We start from the raw sequence: 18,151 nt of genomic DNA, 5'->3' as shown, positions 1-18,151 counted from the left end.
GGAAGGAAAGTGCGGGTGTCTGCTACTGCATAATGGCACTCTACATATAAGCACAGGTGCCATTTACTCCTAATAAGAGACAGCTGTTTTGTGTAGAACACGGCTATGTGTACTATTGAGTACAGACATCTCTGAGCACTATTAACAGATGTCAGGGGCCTGTTTATGAAATAATATTTGCGGGATATTCTGCAAAAACCTGTTTTCCATGGATACCCACATATATTAAGTATCCCCCGAATGTACCAAAGAGGGACCACAGCAGATATAGCTCCACATCTTCTGCGGTCCCTCCATTTCCGACAGTAGCTGCAGCCCCCTTAGGGGGTCTTTGGGGGCTCCGAAGCAGTCCAGCGTTTGGCCCAGCAACTTCCACCCATTGTAGCATATGAGCTTCCGCACATGCATGGTCAGTAGACTGATAGCTTTGTGCTGTAGGACAAGTCTATTGCACCTCTATTGTAACAGTCTATGTTGATAGTTACATCCTGTTACAGAAGACCCAATTCACATAAAGAGAGAGATTTATTTATTTATTAACAGTTTCTTATATAGCACAGCATATTCCGTTGCGCTTTAAAATTGGAAACATAAATAGAACAAAACTGGGTAATAACAGACAGATATATTGGTAGGAAGGCCCTGCTCGCAAGCTTACAATCATCAAAATTTGGTGAGAGATAGAGTGGATAGATAATGTGTCAACCAATCAGATCCTGCCATTTTTCAAATACTTCCTGCAAAATGACAGTTAGAAGCTGATTGGTTGGTACTTTATCTTTGTAACACTTTATCTCTCTCCATGTTCTGATAAATCTCCCCGAGTCTTCTTTAGGTATAAGGCTTCCTTGGATGACTAAGTGCCATATACTCCGCCTCAGTACTACAACTCACTACACAGTAAAGATGGTGCCAGCTGCACACGAGCAGTAGCTCAGCAGTGATGTCATCAGGTCCTCTGACTCAGTACCCAGCATGTATAGTAGAGAGGGGACAGAACCAGAGCGCACTGCTCTCTAACACCATCTAGATCACAGGTTTTCAAACTCGGTCTTCAGGACCCCAAACAGTGCATGTTTTCCAGGTCTCCTCACAGAATCACAAGTGAAATACTTAGCTCCACCTGTGGCTCTTTTAAAATGTGCCAGTGAGTAATGAATACACCTGATAACATCAGGTTGAGCATGTTTGCAGATGATTCATGTGCCTACACTGAATGACTGCTCGTTCAGTGCAGGCTCATCAGAGACTAACAAATGACTGCACATCATAGTCATGCAGTCGTTTTCATGTCTGCTAGTGGATGGGCACCTTTAAAGTCTTGAACTAAAGATTCTGGAATATATATGCATACATTGGCCTAAATACCATGAATATGTCTGGATATAAAACATAAAAAGTGGTATTCAGGTTGACAAAGTAGGTGACAGGCATGTGTGTTTCTTTAAAACTCTCTGCAAAGTTTTCGAAAGATCTTGTTACTTCATTATATTCCCGTCTTTCATTCCCTCCCTCTGGGACAAGCTGAGGAAGGTTCTATTTCCATTGTTTCATTCCTGCTGGTTTCCACCACAGCTGCATCCCCCATGTGCTTAATCAGAACATGACATCAGGAGAAACATCTGTCCTTACAAAAGTCCAGTCCTTGTCTGGAAACCACCTACAGAGTTACTAATCTAGGTTTATCTGTAGAAGTGTAGTTTTATAATATTCAAATTGTGAATGACAATAACAGGTAAAATAAACCAGTGCACAATGGATCAGATCCAGGCACAAGCATATTGCTAATCTTCCAATTGCAAACTATCATGACCCCACACAGACCAATCATGACAGCACTCATCTCTGTCTGCCAAAGAACTGTTTAATAAATATGATATATATATATATATATATATATATATAGATATATACACACACGATATTCTACATCTAAAGTTTGTCCAGATGATGCACATAGTGGACAAATGTGAAATAGATTTATACCATTTAGCTATATACCACCCCATGACTTAAATACAGAGTAAATAACAAAAAATAGCACACCCATAGTGCATACAAACTCTGTGCCGAGTATGTCTCACCAGACTATACAGTAGATGGTGGAAAGGAATATAGATAACTAAAAATTAAAATTAGATATTGAACCAACCAATTAACCTAAAAAGGGAAACTGAAATGTAGAGCCTATGGTTTCAGAATTAATCTGAATTCATATAGCCAGATACCTTCTGGAGTAAGGAGTTCTCATGGTGTGGATACAAAGTATGTTATTTAAGATACATAATGTATATGAATCACAAACAGTGTAGAGAAAGGAGGGAAAGAATCTGGACATATCCTGTGAGTAGCCTCCTATCCGGTCCTATTCAAATATGGATTTGAGTTCAGAATCATTTATCCATGTAATAAAATGCGACTGTAATAAGGAGGATGAGAAGGAATGGGAAGTGGTTGAATAATGAAGTCAACCAACTAATCTACAAGAGAGAACCAGGAGAAGGATGGCCTGAATGTTAGAGGAATTCTAGGTCCACAGTTTCCTTAACTGTGACGAAGGGTGCTCAAAGTGTGGACCCAGTATGCCTCCCTCACGCACAGTCTCCTAAATCTGCTCCCTTTCTCAAAGTGGTTGGAACTTGTTCTATAGCTCATAGTTGAAGACTCTCTTACTACTCCATTATGTTTCTCCAGATGATGTCGAGAAATGCTATGAGTAGAGACTTTGTTAAGGATGTTTCTCCGATGTTCTAGGAACTGTTCCTTTAAGGGGCACGTAGTGCGTCCCACATATTGCATTTTACAAGAGCATTGTAATAAATAGATTACACATGTAGTCTCACAGTTAATATATATTGTTATTGGATATGTTATATTTGTAGTTGTGGATTCAAAAGATTTGCCTATTGTTTTAGATCTTAACCATGTTGTATCTTTTACAGAAGTTGTATTAAACATGCTCAGTGCTAAATAGCTTTGTAAATTTCTGGCTTTTTTGAAAATCACAGTTGGTTGTTTATTTACATTTCCTTTTAATAATGGATCTAATAATAATAAGGGATAGTTGTTTCTAATAATATTCTTAATCTTAGTCGCAGAATTATTGTGCTTGGATATAAATGCTAATGAGGGGTCTATAGAGTTTTGGATCTTATTGATTTTTCTTAGTATCCAAATTGGTGGTTACATTTCCAATTTATATGGGTTTGGCATCAAAACTAAATCGTCTCTATAAACAGTTTGCATTTTTGATAGAGCTTGTGATATAATCCTTTTAGGGTAACCTTTATTCTCAAATGCTAGGCAGAGTCCTAAAGCCTGTTCTTCGTATTTTTGATTTGAGGAGCAATTACAGATAACATCTATCCTTCTGTACTGGGGCAGGTTTACTAATAGTTGTTTTATGCTATTTACAGTACATATTGATTTGTATTGTAAATTGTTTTATATATTTTTACCTCTGTTGATATACCAAGAATAAAATATTCAGGTATAAGAACTATGGCCTGCCATAGGACTTTTATTTTATGAATAACCAAAACATAAACAAATGGTGATTTGAAGACTAACTGGAAGGCTGTGTTTGACCAGCAGCTAATATTCCAATAAATCTCCCTAAGTGGTCAAAGTTGTAGCGCACCAAAAGGTACTATACACATTATTTATATATATATATATATATATATATATATATATATATTAGGGGTGTGTACCGGCCACTTTTCGTGTTTTGTGTTTTGGTTTTGGATCTGGATCTTTCTTCGTGTTTTGGATCTGGATTGGTTTTGCCAAAACCACCCTTCCGTGTTTTGGGTTCTGGGTTTTGTGTTTTGGATCTGTATTTTTTTTTAAAAAAGCATAAAAACAGCTAAAATCACAGAATTTGTAGGTTTTTCTGCTCCTATGCTATTATTAACCTCAATAACCTTAATTTCCACTCATTTCCAGTCTATTCTGAACACCTCACACCTCACAATAGTGTTTTTATGTCCAAAAGGTTGCACCGAGGTAGCTGGATGACTATGCTAACCGACACGAGTGGGCGGCACAAACACGTGACCCATCTAGGCGTGATACTGCAGTGGCAAACAGGATGGCAGTTTGAAAAACTAGGCCCCAAACTGTACATAATGCAAAGAAAAAAAATAGGTGCAAGATGGAATTGTTCTTGGGCCCTCCCACCCACCCTTATGTTGTATAAACAGGACATGCACACTTTAACAAACCAATAATTTTAGCGCCAGGGTCTGCCACACAACTGTGGCTGAAATGATTGGTTCGTTTGGGCCCCCACAAAACAAGCTGGCAATTAATCTGTCCCTGCACAAACTGGCTCTACGGAGGCAAGATGTCATCCTCACCCTCTTCAGTGTGTACATCCTCATCCTCACAAAGTATTAACTCGTCCCCACTTGAATCCACCACCATAGGTCCCTCTGTACATTCTGGAGGCTGGTCTCCCTGGAAGAGCTGATAATTGATTTTGATGAACATCATCTTCTCCACATTCTGTGGAAGCAACCTCCTACACCTTTCGCTGACAAGGTTGCCGGCTGCACTAAACACTCTTTCGGAGTACACACTGGAGGGGGGGCAACTCAGGTAAAATAGAGCCAGTTTGTACAGGGGCCTCCAAATTGCCTCTTTTTCCTGCCAGTACAGGTATGGACTGTCTGACATGCCTACTTGGATGCTGTCACCGATGTAATCCTCCACCATTCTGTCAATGGTGACAGTATCATATGCAGTGACAGTAGACATGTCAGAAATTGTTGCCAGGTCCTTCAGTCCGGACCAGATGTCCAAACTTGGTCCTGCCTGCCCTGCATCACCGCCAGCGGGTTGCTTAGGATACCTAAGTTTTTTCCTGGCAGCCCCAGTTGCGGGAGAAAATGAAGAAGGAGCTGTTGACGTGTCACGTTCCGCTTCAGCTGACAGTGTGTTCACCAGCAGGTCTTTGCACCTCTGCAGGCTTGTATCGGCCAGAAAGAGAGACACCACATAGGCTTTAAACCTAGGATCGAGCACGGTGGCCAAAATGTAGTGGTCTGATTTCAACAGATTGACCACCCTGGAAACCTGGCAAAGCGAATGAAGGGCTTCATCCACAAGTCCCCACATGCCGAGTGGAATCGCTCCGTCTTAGCTCCTCCTTCACTTTCTCCAGCTGCTTCTGCAAAAGCCTGATGAGGGGAATGACCTGACTCAAGCTGGCAGTGTCTGAACTGACTTCACGTGTGGCAAGTTCGAAGGGCTGGAGAACCTTGCACAACACGGAAATCATTCTCCACTGCGCTTGAGTCAGGTGCATACCCCCTCCTTTGCCTATGTCATAGGTGGATGTATAGGCTTGTATGGCCTTTTGCTGCTCCTCCATCCTCTGAAGCATGTAGAGGGTTGAGTTCCACCGCGTCACAACCTCTTGCTTCAGGTGATGGCGGGGCAGGTTCAAGAGTGTTTGCTGGCGCTCCAGTCTTCGGCACGCAGTTGCTGAATGGCGAAAGTGGCCAGAAATTTTTCGGGGCACCCAAAGCGCCTCCTGCACTCCCCTGTCGCTTTTCAGAAAATTCTGCACCACCAAGTTTATTGTGTGAGCAAAACATGGGACGTGCTGGAATTTGCCCAGATGTAATGCCCGCACAATATTGGTGGCGTTGTCAGATATCACAAATCCCCAGGAGAGTCTAAGTGGGGTAAGCCACTGGGCGATGATTTCCCTCAGTTTCTCTAAGAGGTTGTCGGCGGTGTGCCTCTTACTGAAACTGGTGATACACAGCGTAGCCTGCCTTGGAACGAGCTGGCGTTTCTGAGATGCTGCTACTGGTGACGCTGCTGCTGTTGCTGCGTAAGGTGATACATCTACCCAGTGGGCTATCACAGTCATATAGTCCTTAGTCTGCCCTGTTCCACTTGTCCACATGTCCGTGGTTAAGTGGACATTGTGTACAACGGCATTTTTCAGGACACTGAGGACACTTTTTCTGACGTTTCTGTACAGTCTCGGTATCGCCTGCCTAGTGAAGTGGAATCTAGACGGGATTTGGAACCGGGGACACACTACCTCCATCAATTGTCTAAATCCCACTGCACTAATGGCGGATACCGGACGCACGTCTAACACCAACATAGCAGTCAAGGCCTCAGTTATACGTTTTGCTTCAGGATGACTGCTGTCGTACTTCATCCTCCTCGCTAAGGACTGTTGGAGGGTTAATTGTTTAGTAAAAGTAGTGGTGTTCCTACTTCCTCTCTGGGATGATGAACGACTCCCAGCAGCAGCAACAGCAGCAGCGGCGGCAGCAGGAGGCTTAGCAATGCAGGATCCTCCGGAGAAATCCGGGATAGGAGAGTCAGTCATGCCAGTGACATGGCCTGCAGGACTACTTCTGATCCTGACTAAGGAGGAAATTGACGAGGAGGGAGTTGACGGTGTGGTTTGCAGGCGCTTGGATACAACAGGACAACGGGATTTAGGTGTCCCTGGACTGCTTACGGTCTGAGCCAAAGTTTCTGAACTTGACAGTAACTTTTTATGAACGCGCTGCAGGTGCCGTATAAGGGAGGATGTTCCTAGGTGGTTAACGTCCCTACCCCTACTTATTCCACCTTTACATAAGGTACATATGGCAAGACAGTTGTTGTCCGGATTTGGATAGAAATATTGCCAGACCAAAGAGGTGGAATGTTTGGTCTTCTGCCCAGGCATGACCGTGATGGGCTTTTTCATCCCACGGACAACAACTGTCTCCCCCGGAGCCTGATTTAAACAAACCACATCACCATCAGAATCCTCCTCGCCAACTTCCTCCTCAGCGCCAGCTACACCAGTATCCTCATCCTGTTGTACTTCAACAGTGACATCTTCAATTTGCATATCAGCAAGTGGACTGTGGGTGCTCCTTTCAGCACTTGCAGGGGGCATGCAAATGGTGGAAAGAGCCACCTCTTCCCGTCCAGTGCTGGGAAGGTCAGGCATCACAACCACCACCACACTTGGACTCTCCTTGGGGATTTGTGATATCTTCTTAGAAAGCACAGTTCTTCGCTGTGCTTTTGCCAGCTTAACTCTTTTGATTTTTTTAGTGGGAGGAGGGCTTCCATCGTCATGTGAAGCTGAACCACTAGTCATGAACATACTAGGGATCGACCTTAGCCGTTCCTTGCCACTCCGTGTCGTAAATGGCATATTGGCAAGTTTACGTTTCTCTTCGGCTGATTTAAATGTTTTTTTCAAGGTCATTTTCCTGAACTTTGTCATTTGGGATTGTATGTGCCCTCTATTATGACATTGGGCATCGGACTTGGCAGACGACGTTGATGGCATGTTATCGTCTATGTCATGACTAGTGGCAGCAGCTTCAGCACTAGAAGGAAGTGGTTCTTGATCTTTCTCTATTTATTTTTATCGGAGAAAGTTTGGTCCTCCATTTATGATATATCGATTTGATATATACGTGCGGCTAAACACAGAAAATATTTTTTATTTTTGCTGGAGAGTAGTGCACTTTGTGGGTTACACCAGCCTTTAAGAAATGAGCCAGCCGGCTCTTTACTTATGGGACACAGGCGCACGCTTGGCGCTGCTCCTTTGTTGATGCACGTGCGGCTACTGCGCACACAATTCACAAACACAGAAAATAATTTTTTTTTTGGTTTGGACTGGAGTGTACTTTGCGGGTTACAGCACCCTTTAACGGTCAAGCCAGCCAGCCGTTTACTTATGACACAGGCGCACGCTTGGCACTACTTTGTTGATGCACGTGCGGCTACTGCACACACAATTCACAAACACAGAAAATAATTTTTTTTTGGTTTGGAGTTTACTTTGGGGGTTACAGCACCCTTTAACGGTCAAGCCAGCCGGCCCTTTACTTATGACACAGGCGCACGCTTGGCACTACTTTGTTGATGCATGTGCGGCTACTGCGCACACAATTCACAAACACAGAAAATTGGGGGTTACAGCACCCTTTAACGGTCAAGCCAGCCGGCCCTTTACTTATGACACAGGCGCACGCTTGGCACTACTTTGTTGATGCACGTGCGGCTACTGCGCACACAATTCACAAACACAGAAAATATTTTTTTTTTGGTTTGGACTGGAGTGTACTTTGGGGGTTACAGCACCCTTTAACGGTCAAGCCAACCGGCCCTTTACTTATGACACAGGCGCACGCATGCCACTACTTTGTTGATGCACGTGCGGCTACTGCGCACACAATTCACAAACACAGAAAATAATTTTTTTTTATGGTTTGGACTGGAGTGTACTTTGGGGTTACAGCACCCTTTAACGGTCAAGCCAGCCGGCCCTTTACTTATGACACAGGCGCACGCTTGGCACTACTTTGTTGATGCACGTGCGGCTACTGCGCACACAATTCACAAACACAGAAAATATTTTTTTTTTGGTTTGGAGTGTACTTTGGGGGTTACAGCACCCTTTAACTGTCAAGCCAGCCGGCCCTTTACTTATGACACAGGTGCACGCTTGGCACTACTTTGTTGATGCACGTGCGGCTACTGCGCACACAATTCACAAACACAGAAAATATTTTTTTTTTGGTTTGGAGTGTACTTTGGGGGTTACAGCACCCTTTAACGGTCAAGCCAGCCGGCCCTTTACTTATGACACAGGCGCACGCTTGGCACTACTTTGTTGATGCAATTCACGTGCGGCTACTGCGCACACAATTCACAAACACAGAAAATATTTTTTTTTTGGTTTGGACTGGAGTGTACTTTGGGGGTTACAGCACCCTTTAATGGTCAAGCCAGCCGGCCCTTTACTTATGACACAGGCGCACGTGCGGCTACTGCGCACACAATTCACAAACACAGAAAATATTTTTTTTTTGGTTTGGAGTGTACTTTGGGGGTTACAGCACCCTTTAATGGTCAAGCCAGCCGGCATAAGTAAAGGGCCGGCTGGCTTGACCGTTAAAGGGTGCTGTAACCCCAAAGTACACTCCAGTCCAAACCATAAAAAAAAATTATTTTCTGTGTTTGTGAATTGTGTGCGCAGTAGCCGCACGTGCATCAACAAAGTAGTGGCATGCGTGCGCCTGTGTCATAAGTAAAGGGCCGGTTGGCTTGACCGTTAAAGGGTGCTGTAACCCCCAAAGTACACTCCAGCGCTGCTCCTTTGTTGATGCACGTGCGGCTACTGCGCACACAATTCACAAACACAGAAAATAATTTTTTTTTTGGTTTGGACTGGAGTGTACTTTGCGGGTTACAGCACCCTTTAACGGTCAAGCCAGCCAGCCGTTTACTTATGACACAGGCGCACGCTTGGCACTACTTTGTTGATGCACGTGCGGCTACTGCACACACAATTCACAAACACAGAAAATAATTTTTTTTTGGTTTGGAGTTTACTTTGGGGGTTACAGCACCCTTTAACGGTCAAGCCAGCCGGCCCTTTACTTATGACACAGGCGCACGCTTGGCACTACTTTGTTGATGCATGTGCGGCTACTGCGCACACAATTCACAAACACAGAAAATTGGGGGTTACAGCACCCTTTAACGGTCAAGCCAGCCGGCCCTTTACTTATGACACAGGCGCACGCATGGCACTACTTTGTTGATGCACGTGCGGCTACTGCGCACACAATTCACAAACACAGAAAATAATTTTTTTTTTGGTTTGGACTGGAGTGTACTTTGGGGGTTACAGCACCCTTTAATGGTCAAGCCAGCCGGCCCTTTACTTATGACACAGGCGCACGCATGGCACTACTTTGTTGATGCACGTGCGGCTACTGCGCACACAATTCACAAACACAGAAAATATTTTTTTTTTGGTTTGGAGTGTACTTTGGGGGTTACAGCACCCTTTAATGGTCAAGCCAGCCGGTCCTTTACTTATGACACAGGCGCACGCATGGCACTACTTTGTTGATGCACGTGCGGCTACTGCGCACACAATTCACAAACACAGAAAATATTTTTTTTTTGGTTTGGAGTGTACTTTGGGGGTTACAGCACCCTTTAACGGTCAAGCCAGCCAGCCCTTTACTTATGACACAGGCGCACGCTTGGCACTACTTTGTTGATGCACGTGCGGCTACTGCGCACACAATTCACAAACACAGAAAATATTTTTTTTTTGGTTTGGACTGGAGTGTACTTTGGGGGTTACAGCACCCTTTAATGGTCAAGCCAGCCGGCCCTTTACTTATGATACAGGCGCACGTGCGGCTACTGCGCACACAATTCACAAACACAGAAAATATATTTTTTTTGGTTTGGAGTGTACTTTGGGGGTTACAGCACCCTTTAACGGTCAAGCCAGCTGGCCCTTTACTTATGACACAGGCGCACGCTTGGCACTACTTTGTTGATGCACGTGCGGCTACTGCGCACACAATTCACAAACACAGAAAATATTTATTTTTTTGTTTGGACTGGAGTGTACTTAGGGGGTTACAGCACCCTTTAATAGTCAAGCCAGCCGGCCCTTTACTTATGACACAGGCGCACGCTTGGCACTACTTTGCTGATGCATGTGCGGCTACTGCGCACACAATTCACAAACACAGAAAATATTTTTTTTTTGGTTTGGAGTGTACTTTGGGGGTTACAGCACCCTTTAATGGTCAAGCCAGCCGGCCCTTTACTTATGACACAGGCGCATGCTTGGCACTACTTTGTTGATGCACGTGCGGCTACTGCGCACACAATTCACAAACACAGAAAATAAATTTTTTTTTGGTTTGGACTGGAGTGTACTTTGGGGTTTACAGCACCCTTTAACGGTCAAGCCAGCCGGTCCTTTACTTATGACACAGGCGCACGCATGGCACTACTTTGTTGATGCACGTGCGGCTACTGCGCACACAATTCACAAACACAGAAAATAATTTTTTTTTTGGTTTGGACTGGAGTGTACTTTGGGGGTTACAGCACCCTTTAATGGTCAAGCCAGCCGGCCCTTTACTTATGACACAGGCGCACGCTTGGCACTACTTTGTTGATGCACGTGCGGCTACTGCGCACACAATTCACAAACACACAAAAATATTATTTTTTTAGCACTTGGGGGGAGCACTCCTGATGGACAGAGCACCCCCTGGACAACACTACAGCACCCCTTTAGGACTGGGACACTGCACAGGACTTTGGAGTGGACACAGCCCCTATGGAGAACTGACTGCACAACACAGTCCAGCCAGTCCCTATGGACTTTGAAGTAGTGGACACAGCCCCTATTAACAACAGCAGCACAGCACAACACAGCCAGCCCCTATGGACTTTGAAGTAGTGGACAACAGCAGCACAGCACAGCACAGCACAGCACAGCACAACACTACTCTGCACTACACTACACTACACTACACAGCCCAGCCAGCCCTAACTCCCACCCTCCCTCTTCACTGTCCACAGCCGAGTGAGAAAATGGCGCCGACGCGGGTACCTTATATAGGATCCAAAACCCGCGAGACTCGGAAGGCGGGATGATGACATTTTGCCTCGATTTCAGATCCGAGTCAGGCGGGAAAAGTCGAGCCTGACTCGGATCTGCCTCGGATCGGGGGGGCTCGGGGGGGTTCGGATTTCAGAAATCCGAACCCGCTCACCCCTAATATATATATATATATATATATATATATATATATATACACACACACATACACACACAGTATACATATATTACATATATATTCACACAATTTTATTTTTTTGCTTATTGCCCTTCAGCAGCCACGTATTTGACCAGTGACAACAGGCAACCTTAATATTAGGGCATAGGTCATAGGAACATAATTATTATTATTCTAATTGTTTATTGATAAGATGTAGCAAAAGTTTCACAGTGTTGCATATTAGGCAAAACAAAAGTGGTAAACAAAAGCAAGCAGCATGACCTAACACATACATGCCTACCCTCCCGGTTTTCGCGGGAGGCTCCCGATTTTTCAGGTAACCCCCCGCACCCCGGAAGGATAGGCATTTCTCCCGCATTCTGCCCACTTCCTAGTGAAGTGGGCAGAATTTGGAGAATACCTGCGGCAATCGCGGGTCTCCGTGAAGAGGGCGGGGCTTAAGCTGTGATTCTGCATGAATCACAGCATTTGGCCCCGCCCCCTATGTAAATTGTGCCCAATCGCGGCAATTTTACCACGAGGGGCGGGGCTTAATGACGCGAATCGTCAAGCTCCGCCCCCGTCGGCCCCCTGCTGCATCTCTTACCCGGGCTTCTCCCGGGAAGAGAATATTAAAGGTAGGCAACCCTGACCTAACACAAAATGATATAATAGAATTAGAACATGAGGTCATTGGCATAACACAATATAACATGAAAAGAAGTAGATACAACAATACAGGGATACCAGAAAAGGTTAGATGGCAGACTGCACATACTATGGAGGTCAAGAGGGAACTCCATCAAGGGTGAGCAAGAGAAAACTAGCTAGCAGGATAGTCTAAAATAAGCATGAGTGATGAAGCAAATACTGTGCATAGTATATACTGTAAACAAGATCATGAATGTGGGACATGAGGGCACATGTAAATGGGGGAGAAGAGGGAGAGCCATGCTTATCATCTAATGTGGAGGTTGAAACAAGAGAGGGTGACATGGACAGGTGAGAATGGAGAGTGGTTAGGATGGGGACTGGTAGAATTGGCGCGCTGGGCGGGATTCATTTAGCGGGGATTCCACGCGCCGGTGTCCCTGAGGCCCCGCGCGCGAGTCCCCACTGTTTAATTTTACCTCGCACCTCTTGTAGGTGCAAGGTAAAATCAGCGTGAGGCCGCCCTGTTCGGCCTCACGCGAGAGGGTATTACGTTCCCGCGCGCGACAACAGAGGTAACGGCGCGGGGAGAAGGCTATTTTATTGAATATCTTAACCCCGCGCCGCGGGACTTTCAAGCCCCAATTACTCACGGAAGAGGTCCCGCGGGTAATTGGATATGCCCCTAAGTGTTGAACCCGCAGTTTCTTGCAAATTTGTATTGCGGGAGTGATAATCAGATCATAGGCAAACACAGAGGGTGTTCCGGTCACCTGGAATCTGCCCAGCCCAGGGCAGCCCACACCATGACCATAATTAAAATAATATATAATTGAACTTCACTAGCTGTATGTTCTCCTCAGTATCACAAGTGAAATAATTAGCCAGGACCTTAACTAGGGTGGTGCGACATGTGCAGAAGTGACAAGGCAGAGGGCACTGTTCAGCGGTGCCTGGACATTTTCTGATTTCATTCAATTTCACTTGCAGTGCTTCTGGTGAGTTATACTGCATAATTATTGTGTATCATCACTGAAGCTATTGGATTCACACTGTATTTGGCAGTGACACCTGGATAACAGTGGCTCTGGCAGCTACCCCCTTCATCATTGAATGGGACAAATCAGATTTGTCACGCTCCTTTCCTTCGAGGCCATGTCCCTTTGTTGCATGACTAATGTCCATATTTTTTTTTTAAATGGGAGGGGTACCAATGCTCTTTCTGGCTGTCTAGTTACGGCTCTGTAATTTGCTTCACTTTCATCTTTTCACAAGTGTCAACCAGTAATGAATACATCTGTGCACCAACTAGGAGATCTGGAAAACATGCACTGTTAGGGGAGCACTGCTAGAGACCATCGACAGGGTTACAGAAAAATGACAAAAACACGGCTTTTGGGTGCTGGGTCGTTTTGCCAGTCCCAGCCTGAAACCCCATTCAGACAGAAGAGCAAATTACCAGGTCAAACATTTCCACCCGTTGTATTTCTTCTGTCTGAAAGGATCGACCCAGGTCTCCGACCCTGGTAAATTTCTGGGTCGAAGTTCTGGGAATTTCAAACCGGGGTTGACCCTTTTAGACAGAAAAAGGACCTGTCTTGATCAGTAAATTACTGGGTAGACATGTTTGACCCTGTGATTTGGTTTTCTGTCTGAAAGGGGTATTATTAATACTGTATAATAATAAACTATTCCGTGTATAAGATGACCAATATGTAATAATAATAATAATAATATTTATATATCGAGGGCTATTCTTCTGCTGCTGCTCCCCCAGACTCTCGGACATGCTCGAAACCTCTGGAATGATGCCTACATCTAAAATAAAAACAATTCAGCTCAGACAGGATGGCCCTACTGCCCCATCTAATGGCTTACTGTAATTGATGGTCCTCCTGTATATACCAAAATTATGATGCATATTAAAGCTGGTTAAGTGCTAATTATGTTCTCTTTTTGGACCGGCCAGACTCACTCTAAAAATCGAGCATTAGGAAACCCCCCCACCCTCTAGAAATCCTGTGATTGCCACGGAGGATGGTCAATCAGGGGTGTAGACAGAACCCAGAGCAGGACTTTTAGTGAAGTAGGGCTGGAATTCTCCTGCACCAAAACCCACTGTTTATCTGGGTGAAATATAAACCAGTCTGTGATCCTGATTAAGTGGACCACTTGATAATTAATATAAACATTTGGAAGCTGAAGTCCTCCATTCACCTCTGTTCTATATAAAATATCATGATGAAATCTGGGTTTCCTGCCATACCAAATAAAGTCCAGCACCAGTTCCCGGAGTTCCCTATTTAAAAAAAAAAAAAAACACGATGGGGTCCAAATAGGTTGAGTTTGTAAACAATATAGAATTTTCAAGAGGACATTCATCTTTATTATATTTACTCTCCCTATCCATGCAAATAACAGAAGAATATGTAGGGAGTGTGAATGGCGCTAAAATCCCAGGAAGATTATATAATAGAATGTTGTGTTATTACAACTTATCAAACGGGATATGATAGACAAGTTGAACACATGAAAAAAGTCACAGCATATTACAATGGAAGGCAAATAAAAAAAAATAAAAAATTTATACACACACACACACACCCCCCTACTACCTATAAAAAAAAAAAGGTGTAAACAATCAAGGTGGCCCGTTTATCGCTCACCCTTTAATGGTGCTGCAGTAGGCTAGTGTTATAAAGCAGAACGTTCCCAAGCAGAGCAGCTCAGTACCACCACAGTAAGCATAAGAACCGGTGTCTGGGCAGAAGATACTGTTCCAGTCAATACTGTGGCATAATGAGGAATATTCAATTAGGGGCGAAGTTTTCGCCTGTCCGACTTTTCGCTTCATTCGCCTGTTTCAGAGGCGAATTTATTCCATGCTCGTCCCCGCTTTTCGCCTAATTCAATTGCAAAACAGGCGAAAACGGAAATAGGCGAATGCGGAACAGGCGAAAAGTACTGAAAGAATTGAGGAAATCAGTCTGTACCCCAGAAAAATATACATTAACATAGGGAATCAATATAGATGTGTACTAACAGCCCTAATAAGACTATTTCGGGTACTTAAGTTGTGTAAATTGCTTGCTAGTAGCGTCTTTGTAAAAGTGGTGAATAATGGCATAAAGAAGTATTTTTGGGTGAAAATAAGTATTCCTGTCAAATTTGGGGTACTTGAAAATGGGTGCTAGCATATTTTTATGTCTCTAAAGTGAACTTTTTAAAAACATGAAAAATCCACCTGCAATCCCAAAAACACCTGACCCATACTTGGGGACTCCCAAGAAGTCTATTTTGCTACTTTTTATGTTTATTCCCCCCCACTTTTAAAATTTTCACACCAAAAATGACATGTCTTTTTTGGAGTGTTCTTAGGTTTTTTGCAGATTTGTCCTTTGGGGGCCTGTCCCAAGGGTTCCGAGTCGTTTCCCCATGTTTGCACTCCAAAATAAAGATTTTGCATTTCTTTTCACCTGCTATTGATTGGAGAATCGTTTCCGCTTAGGCTAAATTGTCCTGGAATTGAATTTGGCAAATTTTTTTAGACAAAATGTTCACTAAAATACAGATGAAAATAGCTTTTTGCCTCTAATTGAATTCCCCTCAATGTCTGTACAACGCGTTTCAGATTCTTAGTAATCCTTCATCAGGAATAGTCTGTTCAAGCTTGTTTGATCCATCATTATTGTAAGCAGATCAAATCCCCTAAAAAGATGTGTGTAGAACACAAGACCATACACATTTTAGAAAGACACTTTTTTATAACAGAAATGTTAATGTCAGTTCGCTTTCAGTTAACAGAACAATTGTAAATGTAGTGGATTGTAGCTAGGTAAAGATCAATACGAGATAACCTAGGGTAGCATATGCTGAAAGCAAGAACAATTTAATACTTACATACATACATACCATGTTTTATATCTCATGTATCACTCTGTAGTTCAATAGAACGTGAGTAATGATGGCATATCAAGAAGTCTGGAGGATTTAATGCAGAGAATGATCTAGGCTGAAAGAAGACAGTATTCTCTCTAAAATGTGTGTTCACAGAATAATTTGTAAAGTGTCACTACATGGTTCATTATGAGTGAATAAGCTTGAAAGTGGACTCTGGGGGTGGAGTGTGGATCTAGTGATACACAGTGTAAATGTACATGTAGGGAAAATGCAAGCAGAGTTTATTTTTCCATGCAGAGCCTCATGTACACAACACACAGTGAATAAGAGACCTATAGACCAGAGAGGCACAGAGCGCCTATAGATGGAGACTGGGAGCAGATCCAGCAGCAGGATCTATTTTAAGAAGCTGATGTCACAGCTCAGCCTGAGGAAGATGTCAGCAGTGTATGAGTCAGTGCAACTGTGCAATTGATTCAGCTGCTGGAAAGAGACTGGATGTATGACAGGAGAACTGCTGAGGATTAGATGGGGACAGTAAAAGAGGGTGACACCTCAAATCCAAAAACAAAGCATACTGGTCTGATGTTGTCACTATAAATAACTGGTTAGGTAATAGGTCATTTTACATTCCATAGAGGCTGACACTTTGTAATGCAGCTTATTACTGCAAGTTACAGTGGCTGACTGCCAGCTAGAAGGCAGAGAGCAGGCTTACACAATGGCTGTACCTTGTAGCCATGATTTTGAGGTTTTTTATTTATTTTATCTTAATCTGGCTCTATCCCCAAAACCAGTCATCATTTCACCACGCTGCCCACACACTAGCAGACGCAGTTGTTTGTCATCTGCTATCAGTCAGCGCTGAGGCCGAAGACACAGATCCTAACGATTCCACTGAGACATTATACCGAAACGGGAAAGTCATGTTATTAGTATTACCTCTTGTTACTGATCCATGTTTACACCACCATCCATCTGCAGCTTTGATAAAGTATAAAGAGAAAGTACTGTACATCTTTGTTAAATGGTTTCCATCAAGAGTGATGCCTGCTGTGTCATCACTCTACATTCTAATGTACTATTGACTGACATTATAAAGTATGGATCACTTTGTAAAGCTGGGTACACACTGGGCAATAAATCAGCTGTTCAATCGAACAGCCGATATACCGAGATCGGGCCAGCGGGTGTGTATCCCCGATATGTCATTCACAGACATATCGCATCTGCTCTGCAGCACAGCATCTTGCTGTACAGCAATCAGCCAATAGCCCATACACATGCTGCAAGGACCGCCGGAGATTGACATCTTAGCTGGGCAGACAAATTCAAATGCCCATCCAGTTGTGATGTCAGCACTGGCACGTCGAGCAGTTGATCGGTAAGTGTGTATAGCTTACTTGATTGGCGCTCTGGCGCCACAACGGCGGGTCAGCAGAGAGATCTCCCCGGTGTCGAAGTCAAATAATTGAATATGATCGCACACAATTATTATCTGACGATCTAGTCGTCTATAGTCTGACTCTGCGTATTCACAACACACATACACTGATGCACATAACATACACACATATAAATGAATATATACTTCTATGCACGGACGCTCATATGCGTACGCACATACTCAGCACAGACGGTGTAATGGTTAGCATTACTGCCTCACAGTACTGAGGTCGTGGGTTCGATTCCCACCACGGCCCTAACTGTGCGGAGTTTGTATATTCTCCCTGTGCTTGCGTGGGTTTCCTCCCACACTCCAAAAATGTACTGGTAGGTTAATTGGCTCCCAACAAAAAAAACATTAACCTATGTGTGTGTGTGAGCATGCGATAGGGAACATAGATTGTAAGCTCCACTGGTGCAGGGACTGATGTGAATGGCCAACTATTCTCTGTAAAGCGCTGCAGAATATGTGTGCGCTATATCAATAACTGGTAATAATAATACTCACACATGGACACTCATTTGTATATAGTTGCTATTTCAACACACAGTCAGATGGTTCC

The sequence above is a fragment of the Taudactylus pleione genome, unplaced genomic scaffold (genome assembly GCF_031769625.1).
Source record: "Taudactylus pleione unplaced genomic scaffold, aTauple2 ptg000205l, whole genome shotgun sequence".
In the NCBI taxonomy this organism is placed as follows: domain Eukaryota; kingdom Metazoa; phylum Chordata; class Amphibia; order Anura; family Myobatrachidae; genus Taudactylus; species Taudactylus pleione.
Note: the sequence above shows the minus strand (reverse complement) of the source record.